We start from the raw sequence: 7509 nt of genomic DNA, 5'->3' as shown, positions 1-7509 counted from the left end.
AATTTCTAGAAAGGGTGTGTCCTGGTGAACCATAAGACGCAGTTCTCTCTTGTGTGCTCTTGCCGCAACTCTTTCTGTCTTTCTTTCATTTTCTAAAAATTATTCTGAAAAATTGGAATTAAAAAAGATTTCAAAAATGCACTGAGTTTAGTCTCATAGTTACTGAGTGGAAAGACCAGCCCAAAGGAAGGGAAGTGCATGAGAGAAGGAAGAGAATTTAAAAGGAAAATGAATAAATATATATATAGATGAAGAATTTGAAAGGAAAAAAAGAAAAATATATACATGTACAAATATTCTTGATAACACACTGGCAATAAAATTATACGCAATGAAAAATAACTCATGGGAGGCTATGTGGAAATTAACAGATTTTGAAAGGCCGTGATTTTCATTTAATTGCTCTCATTATGCCTCTGATTTATGAAACAGCACATTTGTTTTTTCATTTGCTTGAGAAAAATACAATCTTCCTTGCCATGTGCATGAAGGCTCGTTTCACTTGCTGATTCCTTAGGCTGTAAATAAAGGGGTTCAGCATGGGGGCTACTGAGGTGTTGAGCACAGCCACACCCTTGCTCAAAGACACTCTATCCTTTGCTGATGGATTAATGTACATGAAGATGCAGCTGCCATAGGAGATGGAGATGACAATCATGTGGGAGGAACACGTGGAAAAGGCCTTTGTCCTCTGACTGGTAGAAGGAATCCGCACAATTGTGCTGATGATATATATGTAGGACAGGAATATCAGTGCCAAAGTGATCATTAGAGTGAACACAGCACAGGAAAAACCCATTGTCTCTAGGAATTTGGTGTCTGAACAGGAAAGGTGTAATAAAGGAAAATAATCACAAGTAAAATGGTCAATGACATTGGTCTTACAGTAATCAAGCTGTATAAATAGCATGAGTGATGGGAATATAATTAAGAATGAAGCCAGCCAAGAAGCAAAGACAAGCAGTATGCAGACTCTCTGGTTCATGATGGTCAAGTAATGCAGAGGTTTGCAGATGGCAACATAGCGGTCATAGGACATGGCGGCCAATAGGTAAAATTCAGTGACTCCCAGGAGAATGAAAAAAAATAACTGAGCCATACAGTCATCAAAGGAAATGGTTTTATCTCCTGTAACAATGGTGCTCAGGAACCTGGGTATAGTGACAGTTGTGAATGACACCTCTAGTAAGGAGAAGTTTCTGAGGAAGAAATACATGGGGGTCTGGAGGTGGGAGTCCAGCAGGGTCAGGGTGATAATGGTCAGGTTCCCAGTGATGCTGAGCATGTAGGTGATGAGCAGAAAGATGAAGATGACAGCCTGAAGCTGTGGGTCATCAGGACAGTCCCAGGAGGATGAACTCTCTTATTACTGTGTAGTTCCTCATTTGTTTTCTCTTCTCTTGTGTCAACTACAAGAGGAAACACAAAGAGAAGACTTAAAGAAAAGAGGATTACCCACAGATAGAATTGGAATTTGCCTCTGGAAGTCAACTATTATGTCATGCTAATTTAATTTAGGAGATTTTTAAACAAGTTAATGAAACTAGATGACATGTTTTAAAGTAAGATTTTTACCATATGCCAGAGTCTGTTTCACATAGAATATTTCTTTATAAAATCCCTATTTGACAGATTGTAAACAGGCTAAAACGATTTTTAAAACTCGTATCCAAATCGCAGAACCTAAATGGGAAGAGCAGGGATTTTAATCTAGTTTTTTTCTGAAACCTAAGACATACTGGAATAGAAATGCCACCCAAATTTCCCTTCCCATTGGGAAACACCTTGTCTTTTCTTCCTCAATCCCAATATAAGTATCTCATTTCCTAATTTTTATCACCCAAATTCTTGTATTATTTTTCTCTAGTGTAATTTAGAAAAGCCAGATGTGTCAGGAGAAAAGTCACTTAAATGAGTATGTCTCCCAAATCTGAAAGTCATTGGAGTTAAATCTTTAACAACGTGACAGGTTTCTGAGTTTCCACTCTCATGTTCACTTTCCCAACCTCCTGCTCCTCCTCTGAAGCCACAGATAATGGATTTATTGCCATGACTTCCTCAGATATTAGCGAGTCCAGGGTAGAAAGGAGGCTGAGTGGACATTGGGTAGGTTGGATCTACATCATAGGCTAAGGACACCAAACTGTACAAATGTCTAAAATAAAACGTTATCTTCCATGAAACAACTTTTCTTCAACATTTCTCCCAGCTAAATTATTTTATTATTCTCTCCCTCTCTCTATCCCACATTATATTTTTATATTTTGCCTCTTATTTACACAAGGATTCACTTAATGGAAGCTACATTTTGTCAGCTTATTGGAATAATCCATAAAATAGCAATGAAAGCCGTTTGCCTTCCTGAATAACAGGAATAATAACAATGCATTTATTTTAAAAGGAAGCTAAGATTTCCCTCAGTAAATTGAACCAGTTTATTCATTTTCATATCACTCATTCTGTGACTTCTCATTAAATGGTAAGGTTTACATTGCAATGTCAGGAGAGAAGCTTTTGTAATAGAATATTTAATTTCAAGGTATATGTTTGTTTATTTGTATTATGTCATGCATCATAATGTTGTGAAATTTCTCAGGTTTTTTTTTTTCTTACAAGTGTGAGCCCTCTTTTCATTCATGTCTTCTGTATAGCAAAAAGTATTGCTGCTGTCAATTTTAGGAAAATTCCAGCTGAGATGGATGGTGGCCAAGGCTACTGGGAGAACATATGAAGTTCACAAAAAAATGAACATTTTCTTTCACTATTCCTCAGGGGCTAGAGAAAAAAAAGGCTTAAGAGCACTTACAAGAAAAGCAGATATCAGAATTATATATTCTGTAAACAATTTATGGCAATGTAAGAATGATAGATATTTATAAATGTAAATAAAATTTGTTGTTCTCAGTGAACAATAATCTTCTGAGATTGACAACTGTGTATGACTCTTTGATCTGTAAACCATTTGTGTGATGTGATCTGTAAAGTATTTCTGGAATGTTTTTGGTAAAGTAATGAAGCCTATATCCAAGCCTCTAAGACATCAGTTCAGACTTTCCTTCCTAACTGCTCATCCACATTTTTCCCTAGTTCCATGTGACTTATGATCATAACAAGCTTCATATTCCTTTCTATTCCTTTCTTTTTAATATCTCATTGCTGAATCAGGCTTGTAGCTCATTGAAAGTAAAAATTAGCCTATTCAGTAAACAAATGCTTGCCATTGTGTTAAATAAAACAAATGGAAATGATTTTCAGGACACTTCCTCCATTCTATACTAAATTTTAAGGATGGCCTCTTTGAGAAAAGAAAAATAGTACCCCCTAAATTGTCCAATTTAAATAAACAACATACTTAAATGCCTATTAAAGATTAAGATATTTTTCTCCTTATACTTTTTAATAAGTGTTGAGAAGTAGGTAGGAAGCTCCCTGAATTCCACAATATAATTGGGAGCATAATTTATCATCTCCCATTCTCTATGTGTACTAGTTCTCTCTTCTTAAATTAAAACTCTTAAAAAGTCACAAGGTTGTAAACACATATATCTTCAAGGCAATTTGCACCCTCAACATTACGACACAGTTTTCTAATTATCTTTCCCACTTACTTGACAATCTTTTTCTTGATTGTCTTGTTAGGTCTATAGGCTAGGGTAATTTGTGAGATAAGAGAGCAGAATATTGGTTCAATTTCAATACCTTCAGTAAATTTTGGTTTTATAACAACCCTAATTTTTGTTTTTTCTGGAATGATTCATTCCACTCCTGACTCTGTTTGCTGACATCTAATACTGTGTAAGAACTTCATCATGACTACATGAAAAATAAATTCATTAGAAGTAACAATTTAGATTATTTTCAGATTATTATCTAAGACTGCTTTAGGATATTCTTACAATTAGTTCAGAGTTTTATTTCTTTCTGTCTCTGGGGGAAAAAAAAATGACCTTGCTTTTTCCTCCAACAGAAAGGTAGAGTCAGATCAAGTCAGTCAGATTAAAGCACAAACCAGTATGAACTGGAATAATCAAGGAAAAACATTAATCACCTAAGTCACTCTCAAAATCTGTAGGTTTTCACAGAGATGTTCTATTTCTCTCCTGATTGTTTCCATTTATTAACTACTATCTATATTTGAAGATAATTTTTTAACTCAAAAAGGAAAAGAAATTCTTATAAAAATTATGGCATCAGGACTTAATTTTTTTTTATAATGTGTTAGATTATTGGGACAACATACAGGCTTTGTAGCCTAAGAGAAGTGCATTAAAAAGGCAATTGTCTCTAAGTTTTAGGTTTAAAACATTTTTCCATTCTGAAAATGAGAATAATATTTCATTGAATTATTGAGAGGGCTAATTTATATAAAAATTAAAATCAAATTAAAGTTTTATAGCATGTAGTCCCACATAGTGAACTGTTATCTGTATTATTTCTTAAAATACAATCAGTTATCACATTTAAGGAAGATAGTCCCACTATGAAATAATAATAACCATTTTTGAGGAAACTCATTTGAGAGACAATGCTAAGGTTTTATGTACTTAACTGATTTACTCATTACAATAGCACTATGTTAATTTTGAAAAAAAATAACACAGAAGTTAAATAACATAAACAAGATCATACAGCTAGTTAACAATAAAACTGTAATTTTAAACTCTTTCTGCCTGAAACCGAATCATATGCTACCTATCAAACCTATATTCAATTAGGAGGCCCAAACTCAGAGAGTAATTCTCTGAAAGTTAATAAAGAAATAAATTATTACTATACACAGGAAGTGTAAACATGCTCATTTTTTATAATCCTTGATGTATACAGAAAAGAATAGCAACCCCAGATTATTCCACTCAACCTGATGAAAAGTAGATCTAAAAATTAATGAATCAGTGCTAAGAAAAAGTTTCATTGGCTTTAACTTTACAATCTTACCTCTATCTGTACAAACCCATCACATCAGTGGTTCAAATTTTTAAAAAAAGAAATACATTGGCAACTATTTCAATTTTAGGTTAAGAAATCCAGCATTTCTAAAAATATTCCACCTCAATACATTTGAAATTGTTTCATTTCTGTAGCTATTATTCTTTGATACATTTTCCATTGTAGCCATGTGAACAGAAATAGTGATGAGAAGCAAACTATGGAGCTACTTTAGGCCTTTCTGGATATGATTTCTACATGGATTTTAACCTACATAAGTCATGTGTTATTTTATCCACCATGTATGCCCAAGGCTCATGGGAAATACTCCAGTGAATTCAATGTGTCAACAGGGGCCAAGAGGAAAATACAATAAGGATTATAAACATGTTATCAACATTTGTACCAATATTGAAACGAGAAACTTGGCAGACAATGTCCAAAGAGATAGAAAAGCATGAGAAGTAGGCTAGAAGTATATGGAATATTTTGCGTACTATCTAAGTGAGAAAATACCTAAATGTGCAAAGGTTTTAGAATAGGTTTCCTGAAATTCCTAAATCAGGATTTCATTGAAGAATAGATTTTTTTAATCTTATTGAGTGAACTACTGGGATGACTTGATCTTACGTGGAAACATTACATTTTCTTTTCTTTTATCGTAAAATGTCTCCATAAAGTGACTCTCCAACCTATTAAGTATCAAGTAAATATTCAAAACAATGAATACAGAACAATAAAGTCAAGAATGAGATACAATGTGGTGCTCAGTAAGTTCTCATCAAAAGGCATGAGAAAATTTGGATTAAATACCCATTAAACTCTGCAATCTCTTCTAAGAATCTTTTCAGGTCATTTTTCCATAATAGTAATGGTGGCTAATTGTTGAGAGGGATCTACTATCCAGAGATCCCTTTCATTTGATTACTGTACTGGGTTTACCCCAGTAATTAATGGAATATACAATCTATTGCAAGAATTTACAATTTAGATTCCTTTTAATTTCATTTTAGAAATGACAAAAGAGAAGTCTTTTGACTCAATCACTATTCATTCAACAAATACTTCTTAAGGACCTTCTATATTTTGATACTTTATAAACACTAGGGATACAACATAATCAAAATAGAAATGAATCCCACCTCTCAGCTTACCAAAAGACAAGGGCAAATCAATGAGAGAAAATGGCCTGAGCAGTGTCACCTAATAAAGGACAGAGTTCTGAATGGATGTAAGTAAAGCAACCCGTCTCTCAATTCAGGACTTTTACCACTATGTCAAAACATGTATTATCAGCAAACTTACGCTATTGTACTAAGTAATACACTCTATTGATCCAATTATTTTTTGGTTATTTCTTTACTATGAATTTATACTAAAATAATATTTTCACCATTTTCTAACTTGTCTGGTGAATTACATGTTCACCAAAAATTGTCCAAAAAATAATGTGTTAAAATACTTGTCAAATATTCTAAATTATTCTGAGTCATATACAGTATTTAATAAAATTATGTTTGGAGATTAAACTAATTTGAAGTTGATGATCTAATTTTTTATATCACTACTAATCAGTATTACTAGCATATCTATTAAAAGAGCCATTTTTATAGATATCTTGTAAGTTTTCAGCTATAGGTAACTTTTGTTACTTTCAGGGGTCAAAAGTTTCAAAAACTTTTTAGTGTGATATGTAAGTGCTTATGTTATTACAAGAATATTAGTGGAAGAGAGCATATCATGATTGTAAAAAGTGGAGTCTTAGATCTAAGAGAAATAGGTTCAAGCTTTGCTATTATTCGTGTTGTAACACTGGAAAACTTACGAAAAGCTTTACTTTCTTCACTTCTAAAATAGAAAATCCATCTTCAAATTTTGGGAACAATTAACTGAAATATAATACGTAAGTCTTCTGTTTCTATGACGTGGAGCAGCTTGAGACAGATCAGTACTCGTGCAAAGAACGTATAGAAATGTGAGATTAAACACAAAAATAATGTGATCAAAGATATCTGATACTTCCAGTTTCCCAGTTATGGATGTAAGAACTTGGAAGCCACCACTCCGTTCTAACAACAAGAAAACAGCTGGACAGATGGAAAAAGCAGCAACTCATTTTGGAGCCATAGAGCAGGAAGGATGCAGAGTAGATGACTTCCTCCCATGCGGAGAGTCAGGTGAATACAGCGCGTCAGGGTCTGCTGGCGCAGAGGCTCATGGGTAGACACTGCCGTAGGCACCGGTGCGAAGTGGGAAAACCTGAACCATCACTGACGAGTGGCAGTAGGGCCAGTATGGAAAACTTGGAGAGTTAAAAGCTCTAAGGAGACCAAGATAAAGTGAGACCTCCATAGTATTGTGAGATTTGCCTCCAGAGCTTGACCAGGATGAGACAGTAAATAGCAGAGAAATATCACCTTATGCCTCCTGCATGGGGAGGGAGAAAGGAAACATTCTGAAAAACGTCGGAACATTCTGTTCCTTAAAAAGTCCTGCCCTCAAGGAAACTAGTTAACCAGCTGATACATCGTCAGAGCCTAACTGAACTGGGGGAAAGGAAATACCCAACTCTAGTGGCTCTTA

The 7509-nt window shown here is 34.2% G+C and overlaps 1 pseudogene; it reads right to left on the bottom strand.

Moving 5' to 3' along the window:
- Positions 1-375: 375 nt before the first annotated feature.
- On the bottom strand, positions 376-1385 carry LOC102504775 (annotated as a pseudogene).
- Positions 1386-7509: the final 6124 nt, after the last annotated feature.

The sequence above is a fragment of the Camelus ferus genome, chromosome 12 (assembly GCF_009834535.1).
Source record: "Camelus ferus isolate YT-003-E chromosome 12, BCGSAC_Cfer_1.0, whole genome shotgun sequence".
Lineage (NCBI taxonomy): Eukaryota > Metazoa > Chordata > Mammalia > Artiodactyla > Camelidae > Camelus > Camelus ferus.
This window is presented reverse-complemented; position numbering and strand designations above follow the sequence as displayed.